Source organism: Salvelinus fontinalis, chromosome 29 (genome assembly GCF_029448725.1).
Source record: "Salvelinus fontinalis isolate EN_2023a chromosome 29, ASM2944872v1, whole genome shotgun sequence".
NCBI classification, from domain to species: domain Eukaryota; kingdom Metazoa; phylum Chordata; class Actinopteri; order Salmoniformes; family Salmonidae; genus Salvelinus; species Salvelinus fontinalis.
Window position 1 is genome coordinate 4046348 of NC_074693.1, and position 18441 is coordinate 4064788.

Genomic DNA, 18441 nt, shown 5'->3' on the forward strand with positions numbered 1-18441 from the left:
ACATTATTGTCACCAGTAGTAAACATATGTAATGGAGGATTGATCCTAAGAGTAGCTCAAGACAAAACATATAGACAGGGAGGCTATGAGTTCCATGCGCTCATTTCCTTGGATCACAGTGTATCACTGTGTCCACATGACAGAGGCTCTAGCATTAGTACAATTTGAGATTTGAGATATTTAACATTTAAATTCAGATAGTTTTTTACTAATCATGTGACAATGATTTTGAGAAATGAAAATGTTATTATTGAAATGAAAATGTGCATGTGAAAATCAGCAGATGGGTATAAAAGGTAGAATAAGCTTTCCCAAACCTGAAAATTGAGGTGCCACCTGTGAAGTCCTCACAAAAGCCTCTACGTTTCCATGGTTACATATGCCTCATGATATGAAGTGAAACGTTTAGGTTTCAAACTATTAAGCAGGCCTATGTTTTGAAAATGCATCCTGCCTCCAGCTGACATTGTAAAGTTATGGTGACTCGCTGATATGATAGCCTGTTGCTTGCAATTGAATTGTGAATGGGACTAACGCCAGGGTAGTGTGTTTGATTCCCGGGACCACCCATAGTAAAACACCAGGGTAGCGTGTTTGATTCCCGGGACCACCCATAGTAAAACGCCAGGGTAGCGTGTTTGATTCCCGGGACCACCCATAGTAAAACACCAGGGTAGCGTGTTTGATTCCCGGGACCACCCATAGTAAAACACCAGGGTAGCGTGTTTGATTCCCGGGACCACCCATAGTAAAACGCCAGGGTAGTGTGTTTGATTCCAAGGACCACCCATAGTAAAACACCAGGGTAGTAGTGTGTTTGATTCCCGGGACCACCCATAGTAAAACACCAGGGTAGTAGTGTGTTTGATTCCCAAGACCACCCATAGTAAAACACCAGGGTAGTAGTGTGTTTGATTCCCGGGACCACCCATAGTAAAACACCAGGGTAGCGTGCTTGATTCCCGGGACCACCCATAGTAAAACACCAGGGTAGTGTGTTTGATTCCCGGGACCACCCATAGTAAAACACCAGGGTAGCGTGTTTGATTCCCGGGACCACCCATAGTAAAACACCAGGGTAGTGTGTTTGATTCCCGGGACCACCCATAGTAAAACACCAGGGTAGCGTGTTTGATTCCCGGGACCACCCATAGTAAAACACCAGGGTAGCGTGTTTGATTCCCGGGACCACCCATAGTAAAACGCCAGGGTAGTGTGTTTGATTCCCGGGACCACCCATAGTAAAACACCAGGGTAGCGTGTTTGATTCCCGGGACCACCCATAGTAAAACACCAGGGTAGCGTGTTTGATTCCCGGGACCACCCATAGTAAAACACCAGGGTAGCGTGTTTGATTCCCGGGACCACCCATAGTAAAACACCAGGGTAGCGTGATTGATTCCCGGGACCACCCATAGTAAAACACCAGGGTAGTGTGATTGATTCCCGGGACCACCCATAGTAAAACGCCAGGGTAGTGTGATTGATTCCCGGGACCACCCATAGTAAAACGCCAGGGTAGCGTGTTTGGGCTACATGATGACTGACGAACGTATACACACACGGCAATTTAATTCCACTATAGTATGCAAATTAACCTACACACAGATAAACATGGCGGTCAAACTGTACTCACATCGGCTGGTATTTCCATCAGTGAATAAAATGCATTATTTTGGCCGGCAACAGATTTATTTATTGGCTTTTCATTTTGTTATTGGCCAAAAGTTGGCCTACGGAAACCTTGTTGAAGTCACTCTATTAGCATAAGTACTTCCAAACTTGAAAAGTTATTTTTCTTGATATATTTGTATTGAGTGATGATACTGTGGCTTCACTAAGTATCCAGACCCTTTGATATATTCCACATTTTGTTGTCTTACAGCCTGAATTCAAAATGGATTCAATGTTGTTTTTAATCACCAATCTACACACAATATTCCATTTACTTAAGTATTCATACCCCTGAGTCAATACATGTTAGAATAACCTTTCACCTATTCTACAATATGTTCACATTATTCTCTTAAATTGTTCAAGCTTGACATAGATTTACAAGCTGTAACTCGGCCACTCAGGAACATTCAATGTCATCTTGGTAAGCAACTCCAGCGTAGTTTATTGTCCTGCTGAAAGGTGAATTCACCTCCCAGTGTCTGGTGGAAAGCAGACTGAACCAGGTTTTCCTCTGGATTTAACCTGTGCTTAGCTCTATTCTTTTCTTTAAATCTTAAAATAGTCCCTAATATTTGTTGATGACAGCCAAACCCATAACATGAAGCAGCCACTACTATGCTCGAACATATGGAAAGTGGTACTCGGTAATGTGTTTTATTGGACGTGCCCCAAACATATTCAGGACAAAAAAGTTATTTGCTTTGCCAAATGTTTAGCAATATTACTTTAGTGCCTTGTTGCAAACAGGAAGCATGTTTTGGAATATTTTTTATTTTGTACATTTTGTTTCATTTCACTCTGTCATTTAGGTTAGTATTGTGGAGTAACTACAATGTTGTTGATCCTCAGTTTTCTCCTGTCACAGCCTTTAAACTCTGTAACTGTTTTAAAGTCACCATTGATTTTGTTCCTCTCTGGCAACGGAGTCCCTGTAGTGACTGAGTTTATTGACACAAAATCGAAAGAGTAATTAATAACTTCACCTCAAAGGGATATTTAATGTCTGCTTTTTTATTGTTAATAATCGGTGCCCTTCTTAGCGAGGCATTGGAAAACCTTCCTGGCCTTTGTGGTTGAATCTGTGTTTTAAATGCAATGCTCAACTGAGGGACTTAATTGTATGTGTGGGGTACAGAGGTGAGGTAGTCATTCACAAATCATGTAAAATTAAACACTATTATTGCACACATAGTGAGTCCATGCAACTTATTTATTATTTTTTAAATTTTATTTCACCTTTATTTAACTAAGTAGGCCAGTTGAGAACAAGTTCTCATTTACAACTGCGACCTGGTCAAGATAAAGCAAAGCAGTGCGACAAAAACAACAACACAGAGTTGCGCATTGGATAAACGAACGTACAGTCAATAACAAAATAGAAAAATCTATATACAGTGTGTGCAAATGGAGTAAGGAGGTAAGGCAACAAATAGGCCAATAGTGGCGAAGTAATTACAATTTAGCAAATTAACATGATGTACAAGTTATTATGTGAGTTGATAAGCAAATGTTATTCCTGAACTTATTTGGGGCATAACCATAACAAAGGGCTTGATATTGACTCAAGACATTTCAGCTTTTCATTTTTTATTCATTTGACAATTTTCAAAAAACATAATTCCTCTATGGAAGTTATTGGGTACAGTGAAGTCGGCTCCTCCCCTTGTTCGGGCGGCGTTCTGCGGTAGACTTCACTGCACCTCGACCAGCACAACCGGGGTTACCACTACCCGACCCTCCTGTATCCAGTCCCAGTGGGATACGTCTCTCCCTTCCCAGGGAGGATGATGGGACGGCAGCACGGTGCCAGGGGTTCCTATTACAGCTGGACCTATACCTGTCCACCGTTCACCCAGCTCCCTCGGGAAGCGAGAGGGTGTCCGCCCTCGTCTCGTGCCTCTTGGGGAGAGCTCTGGAGTGGGCAAACGCAATGTGGGGAGAAGGAGATGCGGCGTTGGACCACTTCGAGGAGTTCACCCGCCGCTTCCGGTGAACGTCTCTTCCACCTGAGGCAGGGGACGAGGAGCGCCCAGGAGTTCGCCCTGGAATTTCAAACCTTGGCCGGAGCAGGATGGAAGGACAGGGCCCTCATCGACCACTACTGATGCAGCCTGCGCGAGGATGTCCGTCGGGATTTGGCCTGCAGGGATGCCACCATCACCTTTGACCAGCTGGTGGATCTGTCCACTCGTTTGGATAACCTGCTGGTCACCCGCGGACGTCCAGAGAAGGCTCTGTCGGTTCCCGCTTCCAGCAACGTGTGGGAGGGGCTGCGCTCAAGGAGGCCGGAGGAGGGGCCTTCACGTGCACCATCTGTGGCCGCAGAGGGCACACTGCCGGTCGGTACCGGGTTGGTCCCTCTGGGAGTCGAGGCAGCAGGCAGGGCACTCTGGCGTCACCCCAGGTGAGTAGGCACCACTCTCATCTAGAGTCCTCTGTTGTCCACCTCTTTGTACCTGTTTGTTTTCCTGAGTTTTCCCCGCATTCCCAGCATAAGGCGCTCGTCGATTCAGGCGTGGCTGGGAATTTTTTTGACAGAGCATTCGGCCATAGTTTAGGGATCCCCATTGTTCCTGTGGTTAGACCATGCTCTGGATAGGCGACTATTAGGGTCAGGGTTAATTAGGGAAGCCACCATCTCCCTGGCCATGGTGACGCAGGGGGGTCACGAGGAGAGAATCAGTCTCTTCCTCATTGAATCTCCTGTGTTTCCCGTGGTACTAGGCCTTCCCTGGTTAGCTCGTCATGACCCCACTATTTCATGGCAAAAGAGGGCTCTCACGGGGTGGTCTCGAGAGTGCTCGGGGAAGTGTGTAGCAGTTTCCGTTGGTATATGCCGATGTGGCTCTCGCCTTCTCCAAAAAGAAGGCGACTCAATTACAACTCCATCGATGGGGGGATTGTGCGATATATCTCCTGGTAGACGCCGCACTTCCCAGGAGTCATGTGTATCCCCTGTCACAAGCGGAGACGGGGGCCATGGAGACATATGTCTCTGAATCCCTGCGTCAGGGGTACATTCGGTCCTCCAATTCACCCGCCTCCTCAAGTTTATTTTTTGTGAAGAAGGAGGGAGGTCTGCGCCCGTGGATTGACTATCGAGGTCTTAATCAAATCACGGTGAGGTACAGTTACCCACTACCTCTCATCGCCACGGCGATTGAGTCAATGCACGGGGTGCGCTTCTTCACTAAACTAGATCTTAGGAGCGCTTACAACCTGGTGCGTACCCGGGAGGGAGACAAGTGGAAGACGGCATTCGGTACCACCTCAGGGCACCATGAGTACCTCGTCATGCCGTACAGGTTGATGAATGCTCCATCAGTCTTCCAATCATTTGTAGACAGGATTTTCAGCGACCTGCACAGGCAGGGTGCAGTGGTGTATATTGATGACATTCTGATATACTCCGATACACGAGCCGAGCATGTGTCCCTGGTGAGCAGTGTGCTTGGACTACTGTTGGCGCATGACCTGTACGTCAAGACCGAGAAATGCCTGTTCTTTCAGCAGGCCGTCTCCTTCCTAGGGTATCGCATTTCCATATCAGGGGTGGAGGCCGTGGAGATGGAGAGTGACCACATTTCAGCCGTGCGTAATTGGCCAACTCCCACCACGGTAAAGGAAGTGCCTGAGGATATAGTGTCTGATCGGGGTCCCCAGTTCACTTCGAGAGTCTGGAGGGCGTTCATGGGACATCTGGGGGTCTCGATCAGCCTTACCTCAGGTTTTCACCCCGAGAGTAATGGGCAGGTGGAGAGAGTGAACCAGGATATGGGTAGGTTTCTGCGGTCTTATTGCCAGGACCAGACGGGGGAGTGGGCGGCGTTCGTGCCCTGGGCAGAGATGGCCCAGAACTTGCTCCGCCACTCCTCCACTAACCTCGCTCCCTTTCAGTGTGTATTGAGGTACCAGCCGGTTCTGGCGCCGTGGCATCAGAGTCAGACCGAGGCTCCTGCGGTGGTCGACTGGTTCAGGCGCGCGGAGGAGACATGGGAAGCCGCCCATGTTCACCTCAAGCGGGCTGCACTGCGCCAATAAACAAGCGCGGATGGTCACCGCAGTGAGGCCCCGGTGTTCGCACCGGTGAACCGGGTCTGGCTCTCGACCCGAAACCTGCCCCTCCGCCTGCCCTGGCGGAAGCTGGGTCCACAGTTTGTGGGGCCATTTAAAGTCCTGAGGAGAGTGAACGAGGTATGTTACAGGTTACAGCTTCCCCCCGATTACCATTTAACCCCTCGTTCAATGTGTCTCTCCTCAGGCCGGTGGTGGTTGGTCTGCTCCAGGAGTCTGAGGTATGGGAGGTTCCTCCTCCCCCTCTGGACATCGAGGGGGCCCCGGCGTACTCCGTTCGGTCCTTCCTGGATTCGAGGCGTTGGGCGAGGGGCCTTCAATACCTCGTTGAGTGGGAGGGGTACGGTCCGGAGGAGAGGAGCTGGGTTCCGGTGGAGGACGTGTTGGACCCTTCAATGTTGCGGGAGTTCCACCTTCTCCGGCCGGATCGCCCTGCGCCTCACCCTCCGGGTCGTCCCCGAGGCCGGTGTCGGCGCACTGCTGGAGCCGCGCATCAAGGGGGGGGTACTGTCACGACTTCCGCCAAAGTCGGCTCCTCTCCTTGTTCGGGCGGCGTTCGGCGGTCAACGTCACCGGTCTTCTAGCCATCGCCGCTCCACTTTTCATTGTTCCATGTGTTTTGTCTTGTTTCCCCACAGACCTGGTTTGCATTCCCTAATCACACTACATATATATTACCTCTGTTCCCCCCATGTCGTTGTGTGGAATTGTTTTGTTACATGTTTTGTGTGACACGCCAGGCTGGTTTTTTCCCCGGGTACCGTGTTGAACACCTGGTTTTTCTACAGATGTTTTGTTGGAGCCCCTTGACTAAAAGACAAGTTGATACAGATTTCTGAACTGGGAGAGACCTTGCACTCAGCATTACAATTCTAAAAGACACTAGTACTTTTCATCGTCTTCTGTTATTTTTGGAACATAGAACTTTAGTGCTCAGGCAGGTGCCAGTAAACAAACATTCTTATTGACAACTCTACTACATGGAACATCAGTAAGAACACTTAGCTAGACCAAAAATGATCAAATATATTCAAAATATATATAAAAATCTTTCCTTCAAATGTGAGTTATGGGGGGACTCTGTGTATTCTTTATGGGGGGACCCTGTGTATTCTTTATGGGGGGACCCTGTGTATTCTTTATGGGGGGGACCCTGTGTATTCTTTATGGGGGGACCCTGTGTATTCTTTATGGCGGGACCCTGTGTATTCTTTATGGCGGGACCCTGTGTATTCTTTATGGGGGGACCCTGTGTATTTGTTATGGGGGGACCTGTGTATTCTTTATGGGTGGACCCTGTGTATTCTTTATGGGGGGACCTTGTGTATTCTTTATGGGGGGGAAACACCTATCTGGGATATGTGGGACGGTAGCGTCCCACCTCGCCAACAGCCAGTGAAATTGCAGGGCGCCAAATTCAAACAACAGAAATCCCATAATTAAAATTCCTCAAACATACATGTATTTTACCAAACAAAATTCTACCTCACAGTAGAAGCATCAGACAAGGTCCTAAAGACTGTTGACATCTAGTGGAAGCCTTATGAAGTGCAACAATACCAATATCCCACTGTATCTTCAATAGGAGATGAGTTGAAAATCGACCAACCTCAGATTTCCCACTTCCTGTTTCGATTTTTTCTCAGGTTTTTTCCTGCCACATGCATTCTGTTATACTCACAGACATCATTCAAACAGTTTAAGAAACTTCGGAGTGTTTTCTATCCAGATCTACTAATACTATGCATATTCTAGCTTTTATGGCTTTGTAGCAGGCCGTTTACTCTGGGCATGCTTTTCATCCGGACGGGAAAATACTGCCCCCTACCACAAAGAAGTTAATCCAGTGTCAGATTTCAAAAAGGCTTTACGGCGAAATCACACTTTGCGATTATGTTAGGTCAGCGCCTAGCCACAGAAAACCATACAGCCATTTTTCAACCAAGGAGAGGTGTCACAAAAGTCAGAAATAGCGTTAAAATTAATCACTTACCTTTGATGATCTTCATCTGATGGCACTCCCAGGTCTCCATGTTAGACAATAAATGTTTGTTTTGTTCGATAAAGTTAATCTTTATGTTCAAATAACTCCTTTTTGTTCGCGCGTTTAGTCCAGTAATCCAAATGCACGAGGCGCGGGCACTAAGTCCAAATGAAAAGTCAAAAAAGTTCCATTACAGTTCGTAGAAACATGTCAAACGATGTATATATAATCAATCTTTAGGATGTTTTTATCATAAATATTCAATAATGTTCCAACTGGGCAAACAGCTCTTATTCGCTCCCCTTTCATAGTAGAAGCCTGAAACAACATTCCAAAGACTGTTGACATCTAGTGGAAGTCTTAGGCAGTGCAATCTGACCCCTTTTACACTGTATATTGGATAGGCAATCACTTAAAAAACCTACAAACCTCAGATTTCCCACTTCCTGGTTGGATTTTTATCAGGTTTTTGCCTGCCATATGAGTTCTGTTATACTCACAGACATTTTTTAAACAGTTTTAGAAACTTGAGTGTTTTCTATCCAAATCTACTAATTATGTGCATATTCTAGCTTCTGGGCCTGAGTAGCAGAAAGTTTACTCTGGGCACCTTATTCATCCAAGCTACTCAATACTGCCCCCCGTTCCCAAAGAAGTTAACGCGTTTGAGCCAATCAGTTGTGTTGTGATAGGTAGGGGTGGTATACAGAAGATAGCCCTATTTGGTAAAATACCAAGTCCATATTATGTTAAAAACAGCTCAAGTAAGCAAAGAGAAACGATCGTTACTTTAAGACATGAACGTCAGTCAATACGAAACATTTTAAGAAGTGCAATCGCAAAAACCATCAAGCGCTATGATGAAACTGACTCTCAATGGACATTAGACCGGTGGAAATTTGTCCTTTGGTCTGGAGTCCAAATTAGAGATTTTTGGTTCCAAACACTGTGTCTTTGTGAGACACTATTTTACCTGGAAGGAGAGTGAAGGAGTGCTGCATCAGATGACCTGGAGTCCACAATCCCATAACCTCAACTAAATTGAAATGGTTTGTAATGAGTCTGTTCTACTCTACTCTAATATTCTGTGTTCTGTTCTACTCTACTCTGTGCTGTTCTACTCTGCTCTAATATAGTGTGTTCTGTTCTACTCTACTCTGTGCTGTTCTACTCTGCTCTAATATAGTGTGTTCTGTTCTACTCTACTCTGTTCTGTTCTACTCTACTCTAATATAGTGTGTTCTGTCTACTCTGTTCTGTTCTACTCTGCTCTAATATAGTGTGTTCTGTTCTACTCTACTCTGTTCTGTTCTACTCTGCTCTAATATAGTGTGTCCTGTTCTACTCTACTCTGTTCTGTTCTACTCTGCTCTAATATAGTGTGTTCTGTCTACTCTGCTCTAATATAGTGTGTTCTGTTCTACTCTACTCTGTTCTGTTCTACTCTGCTCTAATATAGTGTGTTCTGTTCTACTCTGCTCTAATATAGTGTGTTCTGTTCTACTCTACTCTGTTCTGTTCTACTCTGCTCTAATATAGTGTGTTCTGTTCTACTCTGCTCTAATATAGTGTGTTCTGTCTACTCTGTTCTGTTCTACTCTGCTCTAATATAGTGTGTTCTGTTCTACTCTACTCTGTTCTGTTCTACTCTGCTCTAATATAGTGTGTTCTGTTCTACTCTACTCTGTTCTGTTCTACTCTGCTCTAATATAGTGTGTTCTGTTCTACTCTGCTCTAATATAGTGTGTTCTGTTCTACTCTACTCTGTTCTGTTCTACTCTGCTCTAATATAGTGTGTTCTGTTCTACTCTACTCTGTTCTGTTCTACTCTGCTCTAATATAGTGTGTTCGGTCTACTCTGTTCTGTTCTACTCTGCTCTAATATAGTGTGTTCTGTTCTACTCTACTCTGTTCTGTTCTACTCTACTCTAATATAGTGTGTTCTGTTCTACTCTACTCTGTTCTGTTCTACTCTGCTCTAATATAGTGTGTTCTGTTCTACTCTACTCTGTTCTGTTCTACTCTGCACTAATATAGTGTGTTCTGTTCTACTCTACTCTGTTCTGTTCTACTCTGCTCTAATATAGTGTGTTCTGTTCTACTCTGCTCTAATATAGTGTGTTCTGTTCTACTCTACTCTGTGCTGTTCTACTCTGCTCTAATATAGTGTGTTCTGTTCTACTCTACTCTGTTCTGTTCTACTCTGCTCTAATATAGTGTGTTCTGTTCTACTCTACTCTGTTCTGTTCTACTCTGCTCTAATATAGTATGTTCTGTTCTACTCTACTCTAATATAGTGTGTTCTGTTCTACTCTACTCTGTTCTACTCTACTCTAATATAGTGTGTTCTGTTCTACTCTACTCTGTTCTGTTCTACTCTGCTCTAGTATAGTGTGTTCTGTCTACTCTGTTCTGTTCTACTCTGCTCTAATATAGTGTGTTCTGTTCTACTCTGCTCTAGTATAGTGTGTTCTGTCTACTCTGTTCTGTTCTACTCTGCTCTAATATAGTGTGTTCTGTTCTACTCTGCTCTAATATAGTGTGTTCTGTTCTACTCTGCTCTAATATAGTGTGTTCTGTTCTACTCTGCTCTAATATAGTGTGTTCTGTTCTACTCTGCTCTAATATAGTGTGTTCTGTTCTACTCTGCTCTAATATAGTGTGTTCTGTCTACTCTGTTCTGTTCTACTCTGCTCTAATATAGTGTGTTCTGTTCTACTCTGCTCTAATATAGTGTGTTCTGTTCTACTCTGCTCTAATATAGTGTGTTCTGTATACTCTGTGCTGTTCTACTCTGCTCTAATATAGTGTGTTCTGTCTACTCTGTTCTGTTCTACTCTGCTCTAATATTCTGTGTTCTGTTCTACTCTGCTCTGTTCTGTTCTACTCTGCTCTAATATAGTGTGTTCTGTTCTACTCTACTCTGTTCTGTTCTACTCTGCTCTAATATAGTGTGTTCGGTCTACTCTGTTCTGTTCTACTCTACTCTAATATAGTGTGTTCTGTCTACTCTGTGCTGTTCTACTCTGCTCTAATATAGTGTGTTCTGTTCTACTCTGCTCTAATATAGTGTGTTCTGTCTACTCTGTTCTGTTCTACTCTGCTCTAATATAGTGTGTTCTGTTCTACTCTGCTCTAATATAGTGTGTTCTGTTCTACTCTGCTCTAATATAGTGTGTTCTGTCTACTCTGTGCTGTTCTACTCTGCTCTAATATAGTGTGTTCTGTTCTACTCTGCTCTAATATAGTGTGTTCTGTTCTACTCTACTCTGTTCTGTTCTACTCTGCTCTAATATAGTGTGTTCTGTCTACTCTGTTCTGTTCTACTCTGCTCTAATATAGTGTGTTCTGTTCTACTCTGCTCTAATATAGTGTGTTCTGTTCTACTCTGCTCTAATATAGTGTGTTCTGTCTACTCTGTGCTGTTCTACTCTGCTCTAATATAGTGTGTTCTGTCTACTCTGTTCTGTTCTACTCTGCTCTAATATTCTGTGTTCTGTTCTACTCTGCTCTGTTCTGTTCTACTCTGCTCTAATATAGTGTGTTCTGTTCTACTCTACTCTGTTCTGTTCTACTCTGCTCTAATATAGTGTGTTCGGTCTACTCTGTTCTGTTCTACTCTGCTCTAATATAGTGTGTTCTGTTCTACTCTGCTCTAATATAGTGTGTTCTGTTCTACTCTGCTCTAATATAGTGTGTTCTGTCTACTCTGTGCTGTTCTACTCTGCTCTAATATAGTGTGTTCTGTTCTACTCTACTCTGTTCTGTTCTACTCTGCTCTAATATAGTATGTTCTGTTCTACTCTACTCTAATATAGTGTGTTCTGTTCTACTCTACTCTGTTCTACTCTACTCTAATATAGTGTGTTCTGTTCTACTCTACTCTGTTCTGTTCTACTCTGCTCTAGTATAGTGTGTTCTGTCTACTCTGTTCTGTTCTACTCTGCTCTAATATAGTGTGTTCTGTTCTACTCTGCTCTAGTATAGTGTGTTCTGTCTACTCTGTTCTGTTCTACTCTGCTCTAATATAGTGTGTTCTGTTCTACTCTGCTCTAATATAGTGTGTTCTGTTCTACTCTGCTCTAATATAGTGTGTTCTGTTCTACTCTGCTCTAATATAGTGTGTTCTGTTCTACTCTGCTCTAATATAGTGTGTTCTGTTCTACTCTACTCTGTTCTGTTCTACTCTGCTCTAGTATAGTGTGTTCTGTCTACTCTGTTCTGTTCTACTCTGCTCTAATATAGTGTGTTCTGTTCTACTCTGCTCTAGTATAGTGTGTTCTGTCTACTCTGTTCTGTTCTACTCTGCTCTAATATAGTGTGTTCTGTTCTACTCTGCTCTAATATAGTGTGTTCTGTTCTACTCTGCTCTAATATAGTGTGTTCTGTTCTACTCTGCTCTAATATAGTGTGTTCTGTTCTACTCTGCTCTAATATAGTGTGTTCTGTCTACTCTGTTCTGTTCTACTCTGCTCTAATATAGTGTGTTCTGTTCTACTCTGCTCTAATATAGTGTGTTCTGTTCTACTCTGCTCTAATATAGTGTGTTCTGTCTACTCTGTGCTGTTCTACTCTGCTCTAATATAGTGTGTTCTGTCTACTCTGTTCTGTTCTACTCTGCTCTAATATTCTGTGTTCTGTTCTACTCTACTCTGTTCTGTTCTACTCTGCTCTAATATAGTGTGTTCGGTCTACTCTGTTCTGTTCTACTCTACTCTAATATAGTGTGTTCTGTCTACTCTGTGCTGTTCTACTCTGCTCTAATATAGTGTGTTCTGTTCTACTCTGCTCTAATATAGTGTGTTCTGTCTACTCTGTTCTGTTCTACTCTGCTCTAATATAGTGTGTTCTGTTCTACTCTGCTCTAATATAGTGTGTTCTGTTCTACTCTGCTCTAATATAGTGTGTTCTGTCTACTCTGTGCTGTTCTACTCTGCTCTAATATAGTGTGTTCTGTTCTACTCTGCTCTAATATAGTGTGTTCTGTTCTACTCTACTCTGTTCTGTTCTACTCTGCTCTAATATAGTGTGTTCTGTCTACTCTGTGCTGTTCTACTCTGCTCTAATATAGTGTGTTCTGTTCTACTCTGCTCTAATATAGTGTGTTCTGTCTACTCTGTTCTGTTCTACTCTACTCTAATATAGTGTGTTCTGTTCTACTCTACTCTGTTCTGTTCTACTCTGCTCTAATATAGTGTGTTCTGTTCTACTCTACTCTAATATAGTGTGTTCTGTTCTACTCTGCTCTAATATAGTGTGTTCTGTTCTACTCTACTCTGTTCTGTTCTACTCTGCTCTAATATAGTGTGTTCTGTTCTACTCTACTCTGTTCTGTTCTACTCTGCTCTAATATACCGTGTTCTGTTCTACTTTACTCTGCTCTAATCTGCTCTGCTCAACTCTGCTCTGCTCTGCTCTGCTCTAATCTGCTCTGCTCTGCTCTGCTCTGCTCTGCTCTAATCTGCTCTACTCTACTCTAATCTGCTCTGCTCAGCTCTAATCTGCTCTGCTCAGCTCTAATCTGCTCTGCTCTGCTCTACTCTAATCTGCTCTGCTCTACTCTAATCTGCTCTGCTCTGCTCTGCTCTACTCTGCTCTAATCTGCTCTACTCTAATCTGCTCTACTCTAATCTGCTCTACTCTAATCTGCTCTACTCTAATCTGCTCTGCTCTACTCTAATCTGCTCTGCTCTGCTCTACTCTAATCTGCTCTACTCTAATCTGCTCTGCTTTACTCTAATCTGCTCTGCTCTACTCTAATCTGCTCTGCTCTAATCTGCTCTGCTCTAATCTGCTCTGCTCTAATCTGCTCTGCTCTGCTCTAATCTGCTCTACTCTAATCTGCTCTACTCTAATCTGCTCTGCTCTAATCTGCTCTGCTCTGCTCTACTCTAATCTGCTCTACTCTAATCTGCTCTGCTCTACTCTGTTCTGCTCTAATATACTCTCTCTCACACACACACACACACACACACACACACACACACACACACACACACACACACACACACACACACACACACACACACACACACACACACACCCACACACACACCACACACACCATCTTCTCAGAGGGCAAGGACCTTCTTGAGAGGTTGTAGTCCAGTAGGCATGACTCTAGTGTCAACAGGTTATTGAAATAGAGTTCTGAAGTTGCCTAGTAGATCCTGTCAGAACCAGTCAACCTGCCATGTGTCCCTGTAGGCCGGACATGATGGGAAAGACCAATTACAGCTGATCAGCCAAGCTCCTGGGTCGATGGAAACTTGAAGCATGTCTAAATTGGATTGGAGTTTCTAGTTTCCGCCAAGAGCGTGCACGTCGAGCTAAGAGCGTGCACGTCGAGCTTAATAAAAGGAAACACGTGTGCCAAACATCCCGAATCAGACAAACCATGACTTGTGTTAGATTTAGAACCATAAAACAACTAGCGCTGCTTCCTGTGAACACACACACTCCGGGCCCCATCCTGTATGGTCGTCAGTCTGTTGACAGCTAGATAATGTGATCAGGAGAGTTACGATCTGAGCAGCGACAGAGCTTTCTGCCCCGAGGACTGACATACACACACACACAACTGCACACATTAACAGGACAATTCACCAGTTGTTGGCTGTAAGCTCAGGAATGAAACTAGGAGTTTATTGTGTACTAAATGGCTTTTTATCCATAATGGAAATTATCCGTGACAGGGTGTAGACCCTGGTTGAAGCCCACAAAAAAGTCCTAGCTTCCAGGCCTACAGAGGAGCAGACAGAAAGCTTCCAGAACTAACCAGAATGCTTCCCAAATTAACCAGAATGCTTCCCAAACTAACCAGAATGCTTCCCAGACTAACCAGAATGCTTCCCAAACTAACCAGAAAGCTTCCCAAACTAACCAGAATGCTTCCAAAACTAACCAGAAAGCTTCCCAAACTAACCAGAAAGCTTCCCAAACTAACCAGAATGCTTCCAAAACTAACCAGTAAGCTTCCCAAACTAACCAGTACGCTTCCCAAACTAACCAGAATGCTTCCCAAACTAACCAGAAAGCTTCCCAAACTAACCAGAATGCTTCCCAAACTAACCAGAAAGCTTCCCAAACTAACCAGAAAGCTTCCCAAACTAACCAGAAAGCTTCCCAAACTAACCAGAAAGCTTCCCAAACTAACCAGAAAGCTTCCCAAACTAACCAGAATGCTTCCCAAACTAACCAGAAAGCTTCCCAAACTAACCAGAATGCTTCCCAAACTAACCAGAAAGATTCCCAAACTAACCAGAAAGCTTCCCAAACTAACCAGAATGCTTCCCAAACTAACCAGAAAGCTTCCCAAACTAACCAGAAAGCTTCCCAAACTAACCAGAAAGCCACCATGATTGTGATGCACTTTGTCACAGTAATTTATGGATTAAAATAAAGTTAAATACAAATATGAAAACGAATATAAAGGAGCAGGTCTCCAAAACAGGCTGGAGCCTAGCTGTACCACCAGAGCCCCATTTGAGTCTCGTTCCAAAACAGGCTGGAGCCTAGCTGTACCGACAGAGCCCCATCTAGTCAGGGTCATCATCGCTAGTTCTCCGGTTCCCTCCTGTTGTCACACCAAAGTCCCGGGGCCCCCATCAGGCACCAAACCAACCATTCACCACATCAGAGTCCCGGGGGCCCCATCAGGCACCAAACCAACCATTCACCACATCAGAGTCCCGGGGCCTCCGTCAGGCACCAAACCAACCATTCACCACATCAGAGTCCCGGGGGCCCCATCAGGCACCAAACCAACCATTCACCACATCAGAGTCCCGGGGCACCCATCAAGCACCAAACCAACCATTCACCACATCAGAGTCCCGGGGGCCCCATCAGGAACCAAACCAACCATTCACCACATCAGAGTCCCGGTGCCTCCGTCAGGCACCAAACCAACCATTAACCACATCAGAGTCCCGGGGACCCCAGCAGGCACCAAACCAACCATTCACCACATCAGAGTCCTGGGGCCCCCATCAAGCACCAAACCAACCATTAACCACATCAGAGTCCCGGGGCCTCCGTCAGGCACCAAACAACCATTCACCACATCAGAGTCCCGGGGCCTCCATCAGTCACCAAACCAACCATTCACCACATCAGAGTCCTGGGGCCCCCATCAAGCACCAAACCAACCATTCACCCCATCAGAGTCCCGGGGCCTCCGTCAGGCACCAAACAACCATTCACCACATCAGAGTCCCGGGGGCCCCATCAGGCACCAAACCAACCATTCCCCACATCAGAGTCCCGGGGCCTCCATCAGTCACCAAACCAACCATTCACCACATCAGAGTCCTGGGGCCTCTGTCAGGCACCAAACCAACCATTAACCACATCAGAGTCCCGGGGACCCCAGCAGGCACCAAACCAACCATTCACCACATCAGAGTCCTGGGGCCCCCATCAAGCACCAAACCAACCATTAACCACATCAGAGTCCCGGGGCCTCCGTCAGGCACCAAACAACCATTCACCACATCAGAGTCCCGGGGGCCCCATCAGGCACCAAACCAACCATTCCCCACATCAGAGTCCCGGGGCCTCCATCAGTCACCAAACCAACCATTCACCACATCAGAGTCCTGGGGCCTCTGTCAGGCACTAAACCAACCATTCACCACATCAGAGTCCCGGGGCCCCCATCAGGCACCAAACCAACCATTCACCACATCAGAGTCCCGGGGCCTCCATCAGTCACCAAACCAACCATTCACCACATCAGAGTCCTGGGGCCCCCGTCAGGCACCAAACCAACCATTCACCACATCAGAGTCCCGGGGCCTCCGTCAGGCACCAAACCAACCATTCACCACATCAGAGTCCCGGGGCCTCCATCAGTCACCAAACCAACCATTCACCATTTCAGAGTCCTGGGGCCCCCATCAAGCACCAAACCAACCATTCACCACATCAGAGTCCCGGGGCCTCCGTCAGGCACCAAACCAACCATTCACCACATCAGAGTCCCGGGGCCTCCGTCAGTCACCAAACAACCATTCACCATTTCAGAGTCCTGGGGCCCCCATCAAGCACCAAACCAACCATTCACCACATCAGAGTCCCGGGGCCTCCGTCAGGCACCAAACCAACCATTCACCACATCAGAGTCCCGGGGCCTCCGTCAGGCACCAAACCAACCATTCACCAGACCATCGTAAACACAGCATCATTTGTTTCGCCTTCTGACCAATTATTTTCTGTGATTAAAAAACATTCTGTGTTTGTGTTGAATGGGTCTATTTCATGTCAGAAGGTAATGTAATAATCTCCAGCTGTCGTTATGGCCCCGTTTTTCCGCACGCCAAACTCCATCTGATCCCTGTTATGAGAACCAGACAGCTCTCACGTAGCACCACAGACCCTCTCCCACACCGGTGCAGCGCGAGACACAAAACCGTTTTACTTACAGAAAGCCTCCAAATTAATAACGGAAATGTCAGCTTCAACCGAGAAGGAGAGACGGTTTCATGGATATATTTTAAATAGGCTCTCCAGATGTTCCGAGTTTGTCTCGAGTCAAATATTTGTCCCAGGATTTCCCTCTGTCCTTTAAATAACATTCTATTACCACTCTCAACATTATGTTGCCACGCGGGCTGAAAAGATCAAATAAATATGGAATATAAAAGACTATAATGGGTTCGCTTAAATATAGGCAAACTATCTCATTTATTTTATTGACAAACTAACATCTCATGTATTTTATTGACAAACTAACATCTCATGTATTTTATTGACAAACTAACATCTCAAGTATTTTATTGACAAACTAACATCTCATGTATTTTATTGACAAACTAAAGTTGTATTTATTTTATTGACAAACTAACATCTCATGTATTTTATTGACAAACTAACATCTCATGTATTTTATTGACAAACTAACATCTCATGTATTTTATTGACAAACTAACATCTCATGTATTTTATTGACAAACTAACATCTCATGTATTTTATTGACAAACTAACATCTCATGTATTTTATTGACAAACTAAAGTTGTATTTATTTGATTGAGAAACTAACATTGATTTTCAGTCTTTTTCCGTTTTAAACACCTGTTATTTTAGATGAAATATCCGAGATGTAAATGTTCTCCAACAGGCTGTTTTATTACGTGTGGTCAGAGCACGGCTTTCTATACGGGAAAACGGGAAATACTGTTGTTCACGTTAAAACAAAATACTAGTGTATTAAAAACATCCTTCGTTTAGCTAAAATCAATCTTATACTTGGGTGCCTTTTAGGAACGAGTTATTCAACAAAATCAAAAGATGTTGAATGTATTTTACTGTTTTTAATAATAGACAAATTACACATTTAAAAATTGAACGTGGAGAAGCTGGCTTTAAACCAACACACCAAACAAATGAAGCAATAAATTCATTATTCACTCTTTTTTCACCACTAAAGTAATGATTTGAATAACTCCAGATTGTTTTGTTACAATCTGAAATGTACAAAAAAGCGCCGGTTTTGACTGGGATGAGCAATATGTTTCTTGGTGGTCTTTTAACAGTGCACCTAATATGGCTGTCTAAATGTTTGTTTCCGTCAAGAGGTGAGTCTAAAAGCTGTCCAGAAACCCAGACAAAAGGAGAATGAAGAGTATCACATAATAAAATAGAATGACGACGCTATTAGACAAATGTAATTACCAAAGAAATACATAATGAGAACTGATAATT